The sequence below is a fragment of the Mustelus asterias genome, unplaced genomic scaffold (genome assembly GCF_964213995.1).
Source record: "Mustelus asterias unplaced genomic scaffold, sMusAst1.hap1.1 HAP1_SCAFFOLD_124, whole genome shotgun sequence".
Taxonomy (NCBI): domain Eukaryota; kingdom Metazoa; phylum Chordata; class Chondrichthyes; order Carcharhiniformes; family Triakidae; genus Mustelus; species Mustelus asterias.
The window spans coordinates 120,149-140,491 of NW_027590162.1; the positions used below are offsets into that span (position 1 = coordinate 120,149).

The 20,343-nt window shown below is 46.1% G+C and overlaps 3 non-coding genes across 3 annotated transcripts; all 3 read right to left on the reverse strand.

Moving 5' to 3' along the window:
* Positions 1–4,393: 4,393 nt before the first annotated feature.
* Positions 4,394–4,478, reverse strand: trnap-ugg (transfer RNA proline (anticodon UGG)). Its single transcript is given in 2 exon segments — positions 4,394–4,429; positions 4,443–4,478. It is a non-coding gene; the product is annotated as a tRNA-Pro (tRNA).
* A 6,268-nt stretch (positions 4,479–10,746) lies between these two features.
* trnas-cga (transfer RNA serine (anticodon CGA)) lies at positions 10,747–10,828 on the reverse strand. Its single transcript has one exon. It is a non-coding gene; the product is annotated as a tRNA-Ser (tRNA).
* A 7,927-nt stretch (positions 10,829–18,755) lies between these two features.
* Positions 18,756–18,827, reverse strand: trnam-cau (transfer RNA methionine (anticodon CAU)). Its single transcript has one exon. It is a non-coding gene; the product is annotated as a tRNA-Met (tRNA).
* Positions 18,828–20,343: the final 1,516 nt, after the last annotated feature.

Sequence of the window (20,343 nt, forward strand, 5' to 3'; positions counted from 1 at the left end):
TGCCTCACAGCGCCAGGGTCCTACGTTTAATTGCGGCCTCGGTCCACTGTTTGTGTGCAGTTTGCACGCTCTCCCCATGTCTGTGTGGCTTCCCTCCCACAGTCCAAAGATGTGTGGGCTTGGTTGATCGGCCATACTAAATGGACCCGATTGTCAGCGGGATCAGCAGGGTAAATGAGCGTTACTGAACTAGGACCTGGGTGGGATTGTAGTCGGTACACACTCGATGCACCAAATGTCCTCCCTTCTGTACTTTCGGCATTCTACGATTGGAGACGATTAGCACAGCTGCATTTAATGGAAAGCTGGATAAGTGTTGGAAGGAGAATGGATTTCAGATACAAACAGATAATGTTACATGAAATGGGTGGGTGGAGGATCGGGTCGAGCAGTTTAAGAATTCGAAAAAATGGTCCCAATTTCACTTAGGTATCTTATTTATTGAATTCCTCCAGATCTACAAAGTGTCTGAGAGACTGGGAGACAATTAGTAATTCCCCAATCACAGGATGAACAAAACACAGGGTGATACAGAATGAATCATTCACTCATATACATCCACAGAGACTGACAGATAGACAATGAATTCCACACTCAAATCCTGCACCACACACTACGTGCGACAGAATGGTTATCACACCCATACACACGGAATAGTTACAGCACAGGAAAAGATCATCCGGCCCTTTGTGTCTGGGAGTTGGCTTTTATATAGAAGCTCAGTTATCCCAGCCCACATCATGAAAGCATGGCAGCAAAACTTGAAGAAGACACAATATATGTCGTTAAGTAATTTGTGGAGAGTGCGTAAGGAGCTTGCAGATAGCTACAGACAGGTTTTGTACATGGGCAGACACCTGGCAACTGGAATATAATGTGCAGTTATTCACTTTGGCAGGAAGATAACAAAATCAGATTATTACTCAAATATAGAACGGCTGCAGATTTCCAAGGTGCAGAGGGATCTCGGTGCTCGAGTGCACGAGTCACAAATAATTAGTATGCATGTTCAGCAAGGAATAAAAAAGGTTAATGGAATATTTGCTTTGTTACAAGCATTTAAGTGTGTGAGAAAAGAATGTAAGAAGTTTAACAACACCAGGTTAAAGTCCAACAGGTTTATTTGGTAGCAAAAGCCACACAAGCTTTCGGAGCTCTCAGCTCCTTCTTCAGGTGAGTGGGAATTCTGTTCACAAACAGAGCTTATAAAGACACAGACTCAATTTACATGAATAATGGTTGGAATGCGAATACTTACAACTAATCAAGTCTTTAAGAAACGAAACAATGTGAGTGGAGAGAGCATCAAGACAGGCTAAAAAGATGTGTATTGTCTCCAGACAAGACAGCCAGTGAAACTCTGCAGGTCCACGCAACTGTGGGAGTTACAAATAGTGTGACATGAACCCAATATCCCGGTTGAGGCCGTCCTCGTGTGTGCGGAACTTGGCTATCAGTTTCTGCTCAGCGACTCTGCGCTGTCGTGTGTCGCGAAGGCCGCCTTGGAGAACGCTTACCCGAATATCAGAGGCCGAATGCCCGTGACCGCTGAAGTGCTCCCCAACAGGAAGAGAACAGTCTTGCCTGGTGATTGTCGAGCGGTGTTCATTCATCCGTTGTCGCAGCGTCTGCATAGTTTCCCCAATGTACCATGCCTCGGGACATCCTTTCTTGCAGCGTATCAGGTAGACAACGTTGGCCGAATTGCAAGAGTATGTACCGTGTACCTGGTGGATGGTGTTCTCACGTGAGATGATGGCATCTGTGTCGATGATCCGGCACGTCTTGCAGAGGTTGCTGTGGCAGGGTTGTGTGGTGTCATGCTCACTGTTCTCCTGAAGGCTGGGTAGTTTGCTGCGGACAATGGTCTGTTTGAGGTTGTGCGGTTGTTTGAAGGCAAGAAATGGGGGTGTGGGGATGGCCTTGGCGAGATGTTCGTTTTCATCAATGACATGTTGAAGGCTCCGGAGGAGATGCCGTAGCTTCTCCGCTCCGGGGAAGTACTGGACAACGAAGGGTACTCTGTCCACTGTGTCCCGTGTTTGTCTTCTGAGGAGGTCGGTGCGGTTTTTCGCTGTGGCGCGTTGGAACTGTTGATCAATGAGTCTAGCACCATATCCTGTTCTTATGAGGGCATCTTTCAGCGTCTGGAGGTGTCTGTTGCGATCCTCCTCATCCGAGCAGATCCTGTGTATACGGAGGGCTTGTCCGTAGGGGATGGCTTCTTTAACGTGTTTAGGGTGGAAGCTGGAGAAGTGGAGCATCGTGAGGTTATCCGTGGGCTTGCGGTACAGTGAGGTGCTGAGGTGACCGTCCTTAATGGAGATGCGTGTGTCCAAGAATGCAACCGATTCCGGAGAGTAGTCTATGGTGAGCCTGATGGTGGGATGGAACTTGTTGATGTCATCATAGAGTTGTTTCAGTGATTGTTCACCATGAGTCCAAAGGAAGAAAATGTCATCGATGTATCTAGTGTATAGCATCGGTTGAAGGTCCCGTGCGGTGAAGAAGTCTTGTACGAACCTGTGCATGAAGATGTTGGCATATTGAGATGCGAATTTGGTCCCCATGGCTGTTCCGTGTGTCTGGATGAAGAGCTGGTTGTTGAAGGTGAAGATATTGTGGTCCAGGATGAAGCGGATGAGATGTAAAATTGCACCTGGAAACTGGCAGTTGTTGGCGCTGAGCACTGAGGCCGTTGCAGCAATGCCATCGTCATGGGGGATGCTGGTGTAGAGTGCCGAGACATCCATTGTGACGAGGAGCGCTCCTGGTTCAACTGCTCCATGTGTGCCGAGTTTCTGTAGGAATCCGTCGTGTCGCGACAAAAGCTGGGGGTTCTTTGTACAATGGGTTTCAGGATGCCCTCGACATAGCCGGAGAGGTTCTCGCACAGGTTCCCATTGCCCGATACGATGGGACGGCCGGGTGTGTTTGCCTTGTGTATCTTCGGGAGGCAGTAGAGATCTGAGGGTGTTCTGAAAGTCCCGATCAAAGGTCTTGATCAGAGTGTTGAGTTGACGGGTGTGTTCTTTGGTCGGATCTGCAGGTAACTGTCTGTAGTGTTCCTCGTTGTTGAGTTGTCGGTACACTTCTTTGCAGTAATCCGTTCTGTTCAGTATGAGGATGGCCCCTCCTTTGTCTGCTGGTTTGATGACAATGTTGCGGTTGGTCTTGAGAGCGTGGATGGCGTTACGTTGTGCTTGGGTGATGTTCGGGGCTGTCTTGTGAGTGCGGCTGATGAATTTGGTGTTGACGCACCTCCTGACGGCTTGGGCATACATGTCAAGTCGAGGGCAGCGGCCTTCCAGAGGAGTCCAATTCGACTCTTTATATGCTCTGTTTGTGAACAGAATTCCCACTCACCTGAAGAAGGGGCTGAGAGCTCCGAAAGCTTGTGTGGCTTTTGCTACCAAATAAACCTGTTGGACTTTAACCTGGTGTTGTTAAACTTCTTACTGTGTTTACCCCAGTCCAACGCCGGCATCTCCACATCATGAGAAAAGAATGTCATGCTTCAGTTGTACAGGTCATTAGTGAAGTATCACGAATATTGTCTGAAGTTTTGATGTCCATATTTAATGAAGGGTGGGAATGTGTTGGAAACGGTCCAGAAGAGAATTACCAGTCTGATATCATGAATAGTTCGACAGTGCAGAGAAGATTTACTAGGTTGATCAGAGGAAAGGTTACGCAGACTGGCTGGGCGTCTTTGTACCAGAGATACTCCGAGTGGGAGGTACCTTGTTCAAAGCACCTCAGATCTTGAATGGTCTTCACAAGTTGCACGTGGAAGTGATGTCTCTACTTGTGAGTGAATCCAGAACAACAGGCACTGAAAGAAAACTGAGCTTCTTCTTTTCGGATGGCAAATTCTGTTCTCTCGGAGCATTGAGCGACTTTGCAACTCTGCCTCAGAAGGCGGTGGAAGCGGGGATATTGAATATTTTTAAGCCGGAGGTACATAGATTCTTGTTTGGCAACAGAACCAAAGGTTATCGGGGATAGATAGAAATGTGGAAATCGAAACACAAGCAGATCAGCCATGATCTGAGTGAATGGCGGGGCAGGCTTGTGGGGCCGAATGGTCTACTTTTGCTCCTATTTCCTCTGTTGATGTGTATGTCGCCTGGTTGTAAATTGCCCTTGAACAGGATTGCTGAAATGCACCAATACTCACGGTTCACTCGGAGCACCGGAATGAAAGTAAAATATGGAAAAATTAACATCAGACCGTGGGATTCCCAGTTCTGTCAGACTGTATGGTTGCTTCCGGACTTTTGCAGAGATATTTTCTCTGCAATGAGTTCTCGGGAGCTCAGCACTGCTTCGGCTTTCGCTCATTGTCGCCCTCTTCATTGCAAGGAATTATCTTCTAAAAAAACGCCTGTCTGGGCTCGTCCGGGATTTGAACCCGGGACCTCTCGCATATTAATGCTACGCCCAAAGCGAGAATCATACCCCTAGACCAACGAGCCACCCGTTGGAGCCCAACGCAATGAAAACAACTTTTCAATGTATCCCAAAGTTTATCAACCATCTTTTCACAACGCAATTGTTTATCAACCACTTTTTCACAATGCAGCAGAGGTGTCAATGAACAATGTTCTATTTCACTGCCTGTTCTCGTGAAGATCAGAAGCAGTTATATCAATTTTCACTACTCGCCAAGTCAGCCGATGGTTGTGACTCGCCAGTCCCGTGTGTAATGTCATTCTGCCAGTCAGTTGGCATTTTAGGAGAAATTCGAAGTCATCCTGACTTCATCAGTGGCCTCATGGTTAAGGTGTGAATGATGTGAATCATGATGTGATTGAATGAGCCTCTGTTGGAGTTTTCATGCTGAGGAGAAACATGTGGGACATGGTCTGGGAATGTTTCACACCGCTCCATTCCTAACATTCCCTGACCTGATGGGATAGAAATTTCCTGTGTTTGAAGCAGCTACATTCGAAACATGTTCCATCTGGCTGGACATCCAGGAGCGATTGTGGGGGGAACCTTCCTCCCCAACTCTTCATGGATAGAAAATCAAATGGAAGGAGGCGGTTTGCAAGTTTCTGAGAAGTTGACGAAATGTCGAGTGGTTTTGGCGATGGTCTGTTTATCCATTGTATTCTGCACGGGTGGGTGCAAAACCGATTCTCACCATTAATCGACGGAACGTTTCGTACATTGTTTCTCTCTATTTGAACACACTTAGCTGTGTTCTTCCACACTTTCTGTGAACTGATATGATTTGAATCAATGTCGCTGAGAGAAACTCCAATTCCGACATTGAACATTTGGTTGAATACTCAGGGTTTAAGACAGAGGATCATGTTTCCCTATGAATCTGCTGTGTTTTCTTCATTATCTATTCCTCTATCAAGGTCTGCAAAGACAGCTAGTCTGCTTTGAGCAGAACATATATTGATTGGCTCAGCTCCTTGCATGTCACCGGATCGTTGGTCTCGTGGTCTGATTCTCGGCTTGGGGGATTCATAGAAGACTGGAGCAGCAGGAGACCATTTGGTCCTTCAAGCCTACTCCACCGTTCATTCCGATCATGGCTGATTGTCCAACTAAAGAGCCTAATCCTGCTTTTTACCCATAACCTTTGATCCCTTTCGCCTCAAGTGCTATATCTCGCCGCCTCTTGAATACATTCAATATTTTGGTATCAACTACTACCTGTAGTAATGAATTCCAGTCGCCGGAATTTGGCGACGAGGAGATTTTGACAGTAACTTCATTGCAGTGTGAATGTAAGTCTACTCTGACAAATAAATAAAATTATCTTATCTACAACCACTTTCACTGTTGCCTCACAGGGCCAGTGACCCGGTTTCAATTCTGTCCGTGATTCACTGTCTGTGTGGAGTTTCCAAGCCGGTTCCAACAAGATCGCGCATATCGACACAGACATCAAGTTTCTACAAAGATGCAAGAAAGCAGCAATCTCCACATGTGTGGAGTTCGCACATTTTTTCATTGCCCTCATGGGTTTCCTCAAAGATGTGCAGCTTTGGTGAATTGGCCATGCTAAATTGTCCTATAATGTCCCAGCATGTTTGGGTTAGGGGGAATATCGGGGTAATTACCTGGGGATAGAGTGGGATGCTCTGTCAGAGAGCCGGTACAGTCTCAATCGACTGCATGCTTCCTTCTGAAGTGCGATGACCCTATGCCTCCTATACTTTTTTAAATCTTCAGTGTTCCCAAAACTTTCTGCTCGCAGTTACTGCAACGATTTCCGCCTGAGTACTTTAGTTCAATATTAGGCACTAGGATTCTGTGTGAGAACCTCTCTGGCTAAGTCGAAGGCACCCTGAAATCCATCGAAAAGGAACCGCCAGCTTCTGAAGCGACACCACGAACTTCTTACAGAAACTCAGCACCCATGGAACAGTTGAACCAGGAATACTCCTCGTCACAACGGACGTCTCGGCACTCTACACCAGCATCCCCCACGACGACGGCATTGCTGCAACAGCCTCAGCACTCAATACTGACGCCGGCATCTCCACATCTTAGTTCAATATGTTATACACTTTTACGCATCTCTCAGAGCCGCACTTAATTCAGTTTACTTCACCGAGAGGAACTCTGGATTCTCCAAACAAACCTTGCAGCTAAAATCCCTCATCGCTGTGTCCATTTCAGTAAATCCCATTTACACCCTCCCAAGGACCCTGACACACTTCCTAAAATCGCCCCATCTCTTCTGTCAAAATGCAGCATTGTTCCTGAGTGTGGAATTAATAATGTGTCTCTGCTACAATATCAGTGAGAGCTGAGACTGCAATTTCTGTTTCTCCAAGAGAATCTTTCTGTATAAAGCCGGAATTTACAGGGATTTCAGTCACTGCGACATTGCCTGGCCGTCGGTGCCTCACTGCTCGAACTCACTCTGTCTCTGTCTATCACTCGAACCCCTTTCAGTAACTCTATATAAAGGTGGGATGTTGTTGCTTAGTAACTGAGTGCACACAATCCGTATCTTCATCTGATCAAATAGAATTCAGCTTGTGAACAAGATCACCATTTCAACCAGTTCTGGGTTAACCTCGGCACAGCTCTGATTGGAGACAGCCCCCTGAATCTCGGGAACAGACACTGTGAGCATTACTGGTCTCAGAGACTTTAACAGTTACTGAAGAGGGAAACTCCAACTAATCCCGGAGAATCCACAGCACAGAGCGAGAGGAGAGGAAAGCCTGTCGTGGGAGCTCTCAATATGAGACACAGATTGGCATAACAATGTGCAGATGTGAACCTGCTCCTTCCGTTCCCAAACTGTTATAATCAGGAATACAGAACGCCCAGTAATGACCAGCTTGTTGCAATGTGTTTGAATGAACACGATGTCAGATCATCTAAGCAGCATTTTTAAATTCTCATTCATTCAATATATTCTGATGAAATGTGTCATTGCATAAGAATCTTCCTCTGATTTGAGACCTTGTTTTGCCCTTATGCCCCTGATGCTGATTTTTAAAAAATTCTGTTCATGCTATGATTTTCCTCATGGAACCACAGGAAGAACAAAAGAAAGGTAACAGCCATACAAGGAACTTATTCGGCCTAGCTTGTCCATGCCAACCTGGGGATAATAAAGTGTCATTTCCTAGTTCACCCAGCTGCACCCGGCCCGGAAACATGCAGCTGAAAGCATGATGGAGATCCAAAACCTTCATACCAAACATTCACTAGGATTTGTGGCTCTGTGAAGCAGCCGAAGTAAACACTCCCAAACATAGTCTCTGCGAGCAAGGTTCGAACCTGCGTGGGGAAACCCTGTTGGATTCCTCCTCAGTAACGTTCAAATTAACTTCATCAGGCACCAGGATTGTGCAGAGCACAGTGTGTGAGGCAAAATTTGTTCCTGTCCTTTGTATCTTTGTCTCTGACTGAGAACTCATTTCTTAGGCCAGAGACTTGTTTTTCTATTTCAATAATTTTTCATCAGAAACGAATTACGTCCGAATAAAAACTGAAAAAGAGAAATCTCCATTTTATTTCAAGACTGTCAAATGTTGCGTTCGCCCTGTTTCTGTCCACTCGGTTTAAAACACAAGATGCCGCGGATAAGGTTCTAAATAAATTATTAAATCGATGGTTGGGAATCGAAACCGGGTCAACTCTTTAGAAAAAGCAGCCAGACTTACCACTATACCACCATCAGTCACTTTGCTTAAACAACCCTTATTTTCATCAGTTATAATTACGGAACTACCTTAGTTGCTGATTTCATCAAGCTCCAGGTGTGTCCATCGCACAGTTTATAAACTCAACTTGGCTTGTCTCGTTTTTTAGGACGGCTGCCACCTGTTTACTGTTGCTTCAGACTGAGAACTCATTGATTAGCTTTGAGGCATGTTCTTTGATTTAAACAAAGTTTCCACTGACAGCAACTTTAAACTGGATTTTACCTTGGACACACACGGATGATGACAATATTTCTGAGGCCAAAACATTGAATGTTTTCAAAGCAATTAGATATAGCACTTGAGGCAAACTGGAGGAAAGGATACGTGGATACAATGTGGGACCAGTTGGATGATGAGCCATGATCATAATGAAAGGCGGAGCAGGCTCGAAGGGCCGAATGGCCTTCTCCAGCGGCGATGTTATTTTTCTGTGTTCTTTTCACTGCATCTGTTAATTTGCAGAAAGTTCAGCTCTGACAGTGAATCTGGTTTCCTCCAGGCCCAATCGGAGGGTGGTCAGAAACTGTCTGTCACTGTCAGAAACTCCATTATCAGCGACTGTGGGATGATTATTTAACTGGCTGTCATTGGTTGTTGAGGGTGTGATTTACTGTTATCTATCAGTGCAGGAGAAACAAATAAAACAGGAAATCCAGAGATTCCGAGAGCAGATAATTTGTATTTTCACCCGAAAGAAACGCAATGACATCTGTAATCACTATAATAACTGAAAAAAAAAACAGATATGATTGGCTCTTGCCGCGGAACCTGGTGAACAGATGTGGTCCTGCACCATATGGACTCCAGCGGTTCCAGAAGGCAGCTCACCACCACCTTCCCAAGGGCAATTATGGATGGGCAATAAATGCTGATCCAGACAGCGACGCTCACATTCCATGAATGAATTCAAAGGCAATCTGCGGAAAGCGGGCCTCAGAGTGTTACTGAGGTGAAGAACAGTTACTGAGGTGAAGAACTATAACTAACCCCCTGTAATCCGGAGCAAAGGCTAAAAGGAGGGGAAATTCCGTCTGGGACCTTACATTTGGTGAAAGTTTTGTCCTGTGAATGTGTAGGTGTGAATATTGTGTAAGAAAGTGTGCATGTCTGTGTGGAGTTTGCACGTTCTCCTTGTGTCTGCGCGGGTTTCCTCTGGGTGTTCCGGTTTCCTCCCACAGTCCAAAGACGTGCTGCTTAGGTGCATGGGCTATGCTAAATTGCTCCTTAGTGTCCCAGGATGTGGAGGTTCGGGGGATTAGCGATGGTAAAATTGCGCGAAAGATGCTGTTCAGAGAGTCGGTGCAGACTCGATGGGCCAACTGGCTCCTTCTGCAATGCAGAGATTCTATGCATACAAAGTGTATTCACTTATGAAACCAAGAATCCCTTCCGTTTTCCTAGCGACTCTTTTAAAATTTCTTCTCATCTTCAACGATCTCTCTGAACCTTAGGTCCATCTGGACCTGCACACTGTTTAGAACTGGACCATTCAGTTTCTATTGCCTCTCCCCATCTTTGCTGTCAAAATGCAGCACTGTTCCTGAGTGTGGGATTAATAATGTGTCTCTGCTACAATATCAATTAGAGCTGAGACTGCAGCTTCTGTTTCTCCAGGAGAATCTTTCTTGATAAACCGGAATTTACAAGGAATTCTGTCACTGAGACATTGTCTGGCCGTCTGTGTCTCACTGCCCTAACTCACTCTGTCTCTTTCTATCCCTCTGCCCCATCTCATCCACTCTATATGAAGGCGGGATATTGTTGTTTAGTGACTGAGTGCACACAATCTGTATCTCATTTGATCAAATAGAATTCAGTTCGTGAACAATATCATCATTTCAACCAGTTCTGGGTTATCCCCGGAACAACTCTGATTGGCTGCAGCCCCCTGAAATTGAGGAACAGACACTGTGAGCATCGCCGGCCTCAGAGGCTTGAACAGTTACTGAGCTGGAAAACCCCAACTAATCCCCGAGAATCCACAGCACAGAGCAAGAGGAGAGGAAAACCTGTCCTGGGAGCTGTCAATCTGAGACACAGTTTGACCTGACAATGTGCACCTGTTCTTTCCATTCCCAATCCGTTTGAGCCAGGAAAACCGAACGCGCAGTAATGACCAGCTTGTAGCAATGTGTTTGAATGAACGCGATGACGTATCATCTAAGCAGCATTTTGATATTCTCATTCATTCAATTCATTCTGATTAAATGTCCTTCTTATGCTCTGTGTGTCTTTACATCAGAATCTTCCTCTGACGTGAGACATTGTTTTGTCGTTGTGCACCTGATGCTGATTTTTTTTTTCATTCTGCTCACGTTATGATTTTCCGCATGGAACCGCAGAAAGAACCAGAGAAAAGTACCAGCACAGAAGGAATCCATTCGGCCTATCACATCCATGCCAGCCCGAGGACACGCCAGGTGTCCTTTCCAAGCTCAGCTTCCGACACCCGGCCCAGAGCCATGCAGCTGAAAGCATGATGGAGATCCACATACTTAATAGAAAAAAAATGGCGACTTCGTACGTGCCTGAAGCAAACATTTCCAACCATAATCGCTGCGAGCAGGGTTCGAATCTGCGCGGGGAAACCCCATTGGATTTCGAATCCAACGCCTTAACCACTCGGCCATCGCAGCTACTTATTTTCCACAGTAATGTAAAAACCTCAGTAACGTGCATATATTAACTTTATCAGGACCAGGATTGGACAGAGCACAGTGTGTGAGCTGAAATTTGTTCCTCAACTTTTACTTTGTATCTTTGTCTCTGAATTCATTTATTAGGTCAGAGACTTGTTTGTTTCTATTTAAATTATTTTTCAGTGAAAACTAATTACGTCCGAAGAGAAAATGAAAAAAAAAGTATCTCTATTACTGTCGAATGTTGCGTTTGCCCTGTTTTTGTTCACTCGTTTGAAAATGCAAGAGGCCGCCGATAAGGTTCTAAATAAATTATCAATGCGATGGCCGGGAATCGAACCCATATCACCTGCTTGAAAGGCAGCTATTTTCACCACGATACTACCATCGCTCGCGCTACATAAGCAATCGTTATTTGCATTTGTTATAATTACGGAACTACCTTAGAACATAGATCATTACAGCGCAGTGCAGGCCCTTCGGCCCTCGATGTTGCGCCGACCAGTGGAACCAATCGAAAGCCCCTCTAATCTCCACTATTCCAATATCATCCATATGTTTATCCAATAACCATCTGAATGCTCTTAATGTTGACGAGTCCACTACTGCTGCAAGCAGGGCATTCCACGCCCTTACTACTCTCTGAGTAAAGAACCTACCTCGAAGATCTGTCCTATATCGCTCACCCCTCAATTTAAACCTCAGTTGCTGATTTCATCAGGCACCAGGTGTGCCGGTAGTAAACTGAAATTGGCTTGTCTCGTTTTAGCCACTTTTTTACTATTGTTTCATACTGGGAATTCATTGATCAATTTTGAGGCCTGTTCTTTCATTGAACAAAGTTTCCACTGAAAGTAAATTGAAGCTTAATTTTCCATTAGAAAGATCGTGATGGTGAGGATTTCATTTTAAGGGTGCCCACCTACTGTTATGACCTGCGATAACGAATTTAAGAAATCAGAACTGTGATGGCCAGGAACTGACCCTAGATCAAATGCTCGCACAGTCACCACTCCACCACCATCGCTCACCTGGTTCTGCCACCCACTCTGTAAGAAAGTTCAGCTCTGACAGTGAATCTGGTTTCTTCCGGGTCCAATCTGCGGATGGTCAGAAACTGTCTGTCACTGTAAGAAACTCCATTATCAACGAGTCTGGGATGACCATTTAACTGGCTGTTACTGGTTGTTGTGGTTGTGATTTACTGTTACCTGTCAGTGCAGGAGCAACAAATAAAACTATACAAACACTTATTTGGAGAAAGGGCTTCTCTTGTGGCACTGGGAGCATTTGCATAATGGATCGTAGAATCATAGAAACCCAACATTGCAGAAGGAGGCCATTCGGCCCATCGAGTCTGCACCGACCACAATCCCACCCAGGCCCTACCCCCACATATTTACCCGCTAATCCCTCTAACCGACGCATCTCAGGACTCTAAGGGGCAATTTTTAACCTGGCCAATCAACCTAACCCACACATCTTTGGACTGTGGGAGGAAACCAGAGCACCCGGAGGAAACCCACGCAGACACGAGGAGAATGTACAAACTCCACACAAACAGTGACCCGAGCTGGGAATCGAACCCAGGACCCTGGAGCTGTGAAGCAGCAGTGCTAACCACTGTGCTACCGTGCCGCCCAATATCTGGTCCTGTTCAGTTTGACGGCAGTCATGTCTGATGCACTTTGATTCTTGCATTTTTTACCCACGATATCCTTTCCCTGTCACGACATGTCATGTTTATTTGCTCGTTTGCTTAAATGTTGAACTGGAACCAATTGGCCTATTATTTCAGCAAGATGAACTTTCTACTCTGAGCGCTCGTTGTTGCAGTACGAGCGCTGCAGCTGCGGATCTGTGGTGCAAAGAATGGCATGTAGGATTTCTCATCATTGTTTTATTTAATTTAATTTGATTTGTTATTGTCACATGTATTAGTATACAGTGAAAAAGTATTTTTTCTTGTGCACTGTAGAGACAAAGCATACCGTTCATGGAGAAGGAAAGAAGAGACTGCAGAAGGAAAGAAGAGACTTGCTCATTGTTCCACTGGAGCAAGCTGAGAGGGAATGATTGGAGGCAGGAGTGCTGGTGAGAGATTGATTGAATTATTTATTTATTTAATTAGTCAGCTAGTGTGTGTTTTTTTTGGCCTTTACTTTTGCAGTAGTATTTTTCTTAAGTTTAAAGTGAAAACCGGAAGTGGGCTGCTAAGGAGTCTGGGAAGGGTTTTTTAAGTGCGCCAAGTATAAAAGGTAGGCTGCAGTATACAGCGGGCAGCGTCGGGAGCGGGCAGGGGAGTGCGTGGGAAGCAGAGCGTGAGCTATAAGGCTTTGGCTCACAGTGCTTAGGCAGAATGGGCGAGCAGGAGTGAGTTTAAATTCATTTTTGCACTTTCTACCTGGTACTGGCAAGGGGATGGGTGTGCAGGCAGTGCTATGTTCCTCTTGCACTATGTTTGAGGTGAGGGACGACGTCAGTGTCCCTGCTGATTACATCTGTGTGAAGTGCACCCATCTGCAGCTCCTCCAAAACCGTGTTAGGGAACTGGAGCTGGAGTTGGATGAACTTAGGATCATTAGAGACGCAGAGGTGGCCATAGACAGAAGCTTAAGTAATACAGTTACTCCGAGGAATGAAAACAGATGGGTGACGGTGAGAGGGGCTGGGAGGAAGCAGTCCATGCAGGGATCCCCTGTGGTCGTTCCGCTTAGCAACAAGTATTCCGCTTTGGATACGGTTGAGGGGCATGACATACCAGTGGTGAGCCGCAGTGAGAGGATCTCCAGCACTGTCTCCATCTCTGTTGCTCGGGAGGGTAAGGGGCAGAGCGGGAGGGCAATAGTTATTGGGGACTCGTTAGTTAGAGGGATAGATAGGAGGCTCTGTGGCAGGAAAAGAGACTCACGGATGGTATGTTGCCTACCGGATGCCAAGGTCCGTGACGCCTCGGACCGTGTTTTCTGGATTCTGAAGGGGGAGGGGAAACAGTCACAAGTCGTGGTACACATTGGTACCAATGACATAGGTAAGAGAAGGGACGGGGATTTAAAGCAGGAATTTCTGGAGCTGGGCTGGAAGCTGAGAGCCAAGACAAAACATGTGGTCATCGCTGGTACGTTGCCGGTGCCACGTGATAGCGAGTTGAGGAACAGGGAGAGAGTGCAGTTAAACATGTGGTTGCAGGGATGGTGTAGGAGGGAGGGTTTCAGATACGTGGATAATTGGAACACATTCTGGGGAAGGTGGGACCTGTACAAACAGGACGGGGTGCACCTGAACCAGAGGGGCACCAATATCCTGGGAGGGAAATTTGATACCTCTTCAGGGGGGTTTAAAATAATTTGTCAGGGGAGTGGGAAAAGGAGTTGTAGTCTGGAAGTCAGTGAGGGTGGTGAGGTATTGGGGAAGGTACCAGGGTCAAGGGTGGGTACCGGTAGACAGGAAGGTGGGTTGAAGTGTGTCTACTTCAATGCAAGGGGCATCCTGAACAAGGTAGATGAACTTGGGGCGTGGATTGGCACTTGGGACTACGATGTTGTGGCCATTACGGAGACGTGGGTAGAACAAGGACAGAAATGGTTGTTGGACGTTCCGGGGTATAGATGTTTCAGTAAGTGTAGGGAAGCTGGTAAAAGAGGTGGAGGAGTAGCATTGTTAATTAAGGACAGTTAAACAGCTGCGGAAAGGCACTTCGAGGGGGATCTGCACACTGAGGTAATATGGGCTGAGGTTAGAAATAGGAAAGGAGCGGTCACGTTGTTAGGAGTATACTATAGGCCTCCAAATAGTAATAGAGATGTGGAGGAAGAAATTGCTAAGCAGATTATGGATATGTGTGGGGGTCACAGGGTAGTTGTCATGGGGGACTTTAACTTTCCAAATATTGATTGGAACCTTTGTAGGTCAAATAGTTCGGATGGGGCAGTTTTTGTGCAGTGTGTGCAGGAGGGTTTCCTGACACAATATGTGGATAGGCCGACAAGAGGTGAGGCCACATTGGATTTGGTACTGGGAAATGAACCGGGCCAAGTGTTAGATTTGGTTGTGGGAGAGCACTTTGGAGATCGTGACCACAATTTGGTATCTTTTGTTATTGCAATGGAGAGGGTAGGGCCGTACGGCAGGGCAAGGTTTACAATTGGGGGAGAGGTAATTATGATATGATTAGGAAAGAATTAGGGGGCATAAGTTGGGAACAGAAACTGTCAAGGAAAGGAACTAATGAAAAGTGGAACTTTTTCAAGGAACAAAGACTGGGTGTCCTTGATAGGTATGTCCCTGTCAGGCAGGGAGGAAATGGCCGAGTGAGGGAACCATGGTTCCTGAAAGAGGTGGAATGTGTTGTGAAAAGGAAGAGGGAAGCTTATTGAGGGATGAGGAAACAAGGTTCAGATGGCTCGATTGAGGGTTACAAGTTAGCAAGGAATGAGCTGAAAAAGGGGCTTAGGAGAGCTAGGAGGGGACATGAGAAGTCCTTGGCGGGTCGGATCAAGGAAATCCCCAAGGCTTTTTACTCTTATGTGAGGAATAAAAGAATGACCAGGGTGAGGTTAGGGCCGGTCAAGGACAGTAGTGGGAGCTTGTGTAGGGAGTCAGTAGAGATAGGCGAGGTGATGAATGAATACTTTTCTTCAGTATTCACCAAGGAGAGGGGCCATGTTTTTGAGGAATAGAAGGTGTTACAGGCTAATAGGCTGGAGGAAATAGATGTTCGGAGGGAGGATGTCCTGGCAGTTTTGAATAAACTGAAGGTCGATAAGTCCCCTGGGCCTGATGAAATGTATCCTAGGATTCTTTGGGAGGCACGGGATGAGATTGCAGAGCCTTTGGCTTTGATCTTTGGGTCCTCGCTGTCCACGAGGATAGTGCCAGGGGACTGGAGAATGGCGAATGTTGTTCCTCTGTTTAAGAAAGGGAATAGAAATGACCCTGGTAATTATAGACCGGTTAGTCTTACTTCGGTGGTTGGTAAATTGATGGAAAAGGTCCTTAGGGATGTGATTTACGACCATTTTGAAAGATGCGGATTAATCCAGGATAGTCAGCATGGATTCGTGAAGGGCAAGTCATGCCTCACAAATTTGATAGAATTTTTTGAGGAGGTAACTAAGTGTGTCGATGAAGGTAGGGCAGTTGATGTCATATACATGGATTTTAGTAAGGCGTTTGATAAGGTCCCCCATGGTCGGCTTATGATGAAAGTGAGGAGGTGTGGGATAGAGGGAAAGTTGGCCGATTGGATAGGTAACTGGCTGTCTGATCGAAGACAGAGGGTGGTGGTGGATGGAAAATTTTCGGATTGGAGGCAGGTTGCTAGCGGAGTGCCACAGAGATCAGTGCTTGTTCCTCTGCTCTTTGTCATTTTTATTAATGACTTAGAGGAGGGGGCTGAAGGGTGGATCAGTAAATTTGCTGATGACACCAAGATTGGTGGAGTAGTGGATGAGGTGGAGGGCTGTTGTAGGCTGCAAAGAGACATAGATAGGATGCAAAGCTGGGCTGAAAAATGGCAAATGGAGTTTAACCCTGATAAATGTGAGGTGATTCATTTTGGTAGGACTAATTTAAATGTGGATTACAGGGTCAAAAGTCGGGTTCTGAAGACTGTGGAGGAACAGAGAGATCTTGGGGTCCATATCCACAGATCTCTAAAGGTTGCCACTGAAGTGGATAGAGCTGTGAAGAAGTCCTATATTGTGTGAGCTTTTATTAACAGGGGGTTGGAGTTTAAGAGCCGTGGGGTTATGCTGCAACTGTACAGGACCTTGGTGAGACCACATTTGGAATATTGTGTGCAGTTCTGGTCACCTCACTATAAGAAGGATGTGGAAGCGTTGGAAAGAGTGCGGAGGAGATTTACCAGGATGCTGCCTGGTTTGGAGGGTAGGTCTTATGAGGAAAGGTTGAGGGAGCTAGGGCTGTTCTCTCTGGAGCGGAGGACGCTGAGGGGAGACTTAATAGAGGTTTATAAAATGATGAAGGGGATAGATAGAGTGAACGTTCAAAGACTACTTCCTCGGGTGGATGGAGCTGTTACAAGGTGGCATAACTATAGGGTTCGTGGTGGGAGATACAGGAAGGATATCAGAGGTAGGTTCTTTACGCAGAGAGTGGTTGGGGTGTGGAATGGACTGCCTGCAGTGATAGTGGAGTCAGACTTTAGGAACATTTAAGCGGTTATTGGATAGGCACATGGAGCACACCAGGATGATAGGGAGTGGGATAGCTTGATCTTGGTTTCAGAGAAAGCTCGGCACAACATCGTGGGCCGAAGGGCCTGTTCTGTGCTGTACTGTTCTATGTTCTAGAATGTAGTGTTACAATCATAGCAAGGGTGTCGAGAAAGATTAACGTAATGCAAGGGAGGTCCATTCAGAGGTCTGATGGCAGCAGGGCAGAAGCTGTTCTTGAGTCGATTGGTAGGTGATCCTAGACTGATGTATCTTTTTTCCCGATGGAAGAATGTGGAAGAGAGAATGTTGTCTGGTGAGACATTCAAAGTTGTGGGTCAGAATCTCATCGAAGTCGGCTTTTTAGGTAAAGTTTGAAGAAATCAGGAACTGGTGTATCAATGCTCTCAGAGAAGTGAAACTGCCGACTGGAACTTCATGAGAATGCCTATAGGGCAGAAGGAAAACACTTGGTCCGTCGGGCCTGCACCGACAACAATCCCACCCAGCCTGTATCCTCGTAACCCCACATATTTACCGTGCTACTCCCCCTGACACTGAGGGACTATTTAGCATAGCCAATCCTGCTAATACGGTGCTAATTTTCATGGCTGAGCTGCCTATTCTGGAAAGACAAAATCTGCCATTCGGGCCGCAAATGAAGCTGGCGTCTGCTTTCGATCTTCTGAAACCACATGTTAATCTGGTGGCAAACTCCTGTCCAAAACTGGCGTCCTGATGTGAATCGAGTTTCTCATCGGATGAGAAAAATGGGAATGTGGAATTATTCTGGACCATTCACCCGTCAAGCCTGTGTCCCCAAACTTCATCTTGGTTCCGTGAACCTCAAAATACTGAACGAATCATCAGTTCACCGGCAATAAAGAGACAAAACATATACACCACCGAAGAGGATGGGACGCGAACACAGTACAACGGATTAGCAGTCCATCGCCTTAACCACTCGGCCACGTCGTCATACCGTGATTGTTCCCCAAACCACCTCTTGTGTTTTAACATCCGTAACAAAGAACACATTTCTCCCGCAGGATAACGTTCCCTTTCCGCTTTCTCGTTAATCTTGATTCGCTGTTACGTTTCCATTTGATGTAAATCCAGAGAAAGTAAAGAGAGAGACAGTTCACCTCTCTGGTCCCGATATGGTTTTGAATTCTCTGAACATGAACCTGATGTAAAACGCTATTAGCGCTGTGAGTTTGTGGCGCAGCGGAAGAGCGTTTGACGTCAGAATAGCGGGCTGCGTGTTCAAATCACAGAGCTTTTCGACGCAGGTCTTTGGATTTTGGTTGTTTGCAATTGTTCCTGAAATGGCAAATTCCAAAAACTGTGATAGAAATGAAATTTTAGGGATGATCCCGTTCGCATGCTCAGTTTATTTTTTTGCACACTTTTATATTTGAACAATGTGTCAGGAATATGATTCGTCCATTGTTTGTAAAATTGAAGCAAGGTCGACAGTCCCACTTGTTTCTGGGAGCCATCAATGGGGAGAGCTGACTGGCTGTGATTCACACCTCAGATGAGGAGCAAGGCTGAGAAGGCGGGGCCTTCATGAACAATCTCAACTGATACAGGAATTGATCCCGCAACTGAGCTAAACTGGGACAAATGCGCTGGACGACTCATTGGTGAAAATCAAGAAGATGAAGCAAATGGACTGCGGAGAAAACCCAGATTTGCCTTGGGGCAGCAGCAGAATGCTTCTATTCGATGGAGTGAGTACATGATAGCAGAAGATGGTTTTGATCCATCGACCTCTGGGTTATGGGCCCAGCACGCTCCCGCTGCGCCACTCTGCTTCGAAAGTTGATCCCTCCCTGCTTATTACTGCTACCCGCGAGCCAGGAAACTATTCACTGTCTCTTTTTGTTTCAAACAAGGCCCACGTGTTGGAAAGGACACAATGGCTGGATAATAACACATAACATCACCCCGAATGTAACAGACAGACGGAACAGCAGTAAAAGACTATTCGGGCACACACACAATGAGAGACAGAAAAGCTTCAAGCAAAGCAGCAAGATACTGAGATGGAAAAGCTGATTATGTATGAAAAGGGACTTTCTGTTCCACAAAGATAGGCCCTGTTTTGAAATGTATTTCCTGTTGTGTAACTGTGCTCTCTGCTGGGAAACTGTTCTCTCTGTTTGGAACTATGACTCTGTCGTTGACAGATCTTCACTGTGGTTCTGACAAATTCTTCCCTGTTCTTTAAATGTGTTCCCGGTTTGTAAATATGTTCCGTTTTGAGCAGAAGTTTTCCTTTTGTGTGAAATGTTCTCTGTTGTTCCGTGAAGATGTTTACTGTGGGAAAACAATCGACGGAAATTTCAAGGCCGCCATTTCTGAGGCTTGCTTTCAATTCCAGCTTTGTTTGGGCCGAATGGCCTACTCCTGTTTCTGTTTTCTATCCATGTGCCTATGTGTTAAATCAGTGAATTTGAATTTCACCAGCTGCCATGGTGGGATTTACTCCGTGTCCCCAAAGATTAGCGCGGGCATCTGGATTACCAGCCCAGTGACATCACCTTTCATCCCTGTAAACAAAAACAAAGAACAAAGAGCAAAGAACAATACAGCACAGGAACAGGCCCTTCGGCCCTCCAAGCCCGCGCCGCTCCCTGTTCCAAACTAGCCCATTCTTTTGTATCCCTCCATTCCCACTCCGTTCATGTGGCTGTCTAGATAAGTCTTAAACATTCCCAGTGTGTCCGCCTCCACCACCTTGCCTGGCAGCTCATTCCAGGCCCCACCACCCTCTGTGTAAAATACGTCCTTCTGACATCCGGAAGCAGTTCATTCAGCTCAGCATTAAACCTCTTCCTGAGGAGATTAGAATTCCCGCCACAGAATTTCAATTAGCCGATCGATACAAAGCATTTTGTTCTCGTTTGGAACATTACCAATTTATCCAGATCAAACACACATTGTGGAATAGTTCTGATCTAACAATACTAAGATAAGTGAGAATCAAATGAACAAAGTTACAAGGAAAGTAATTCTGTTTGGAACTAACGGTGGATTTCAGTTAACGGGCGAGAGCTCGGTTTTCAGGAGGTTCCACCAGATTTCTGTATAAAGAGACCGGATTCGAACCTGCAATCGTTAGATACCAGCATGTACTGTCGCGAAATTAATCGCTTTACCCGCTAGTCTACGGTCAGGCAGAGCTGCCCGTTTGTGGAATTTGTGGAAAATTCCTTATTCAGTCCTGTTCGTTCGCCTCCCCCCCAACCGCCCCCCCACCCCCCCCCCCCCCCCCACCACCCCCACCCCCAACCGCCCCCCACCCCACCCCACCCCACCCCCTCCGCC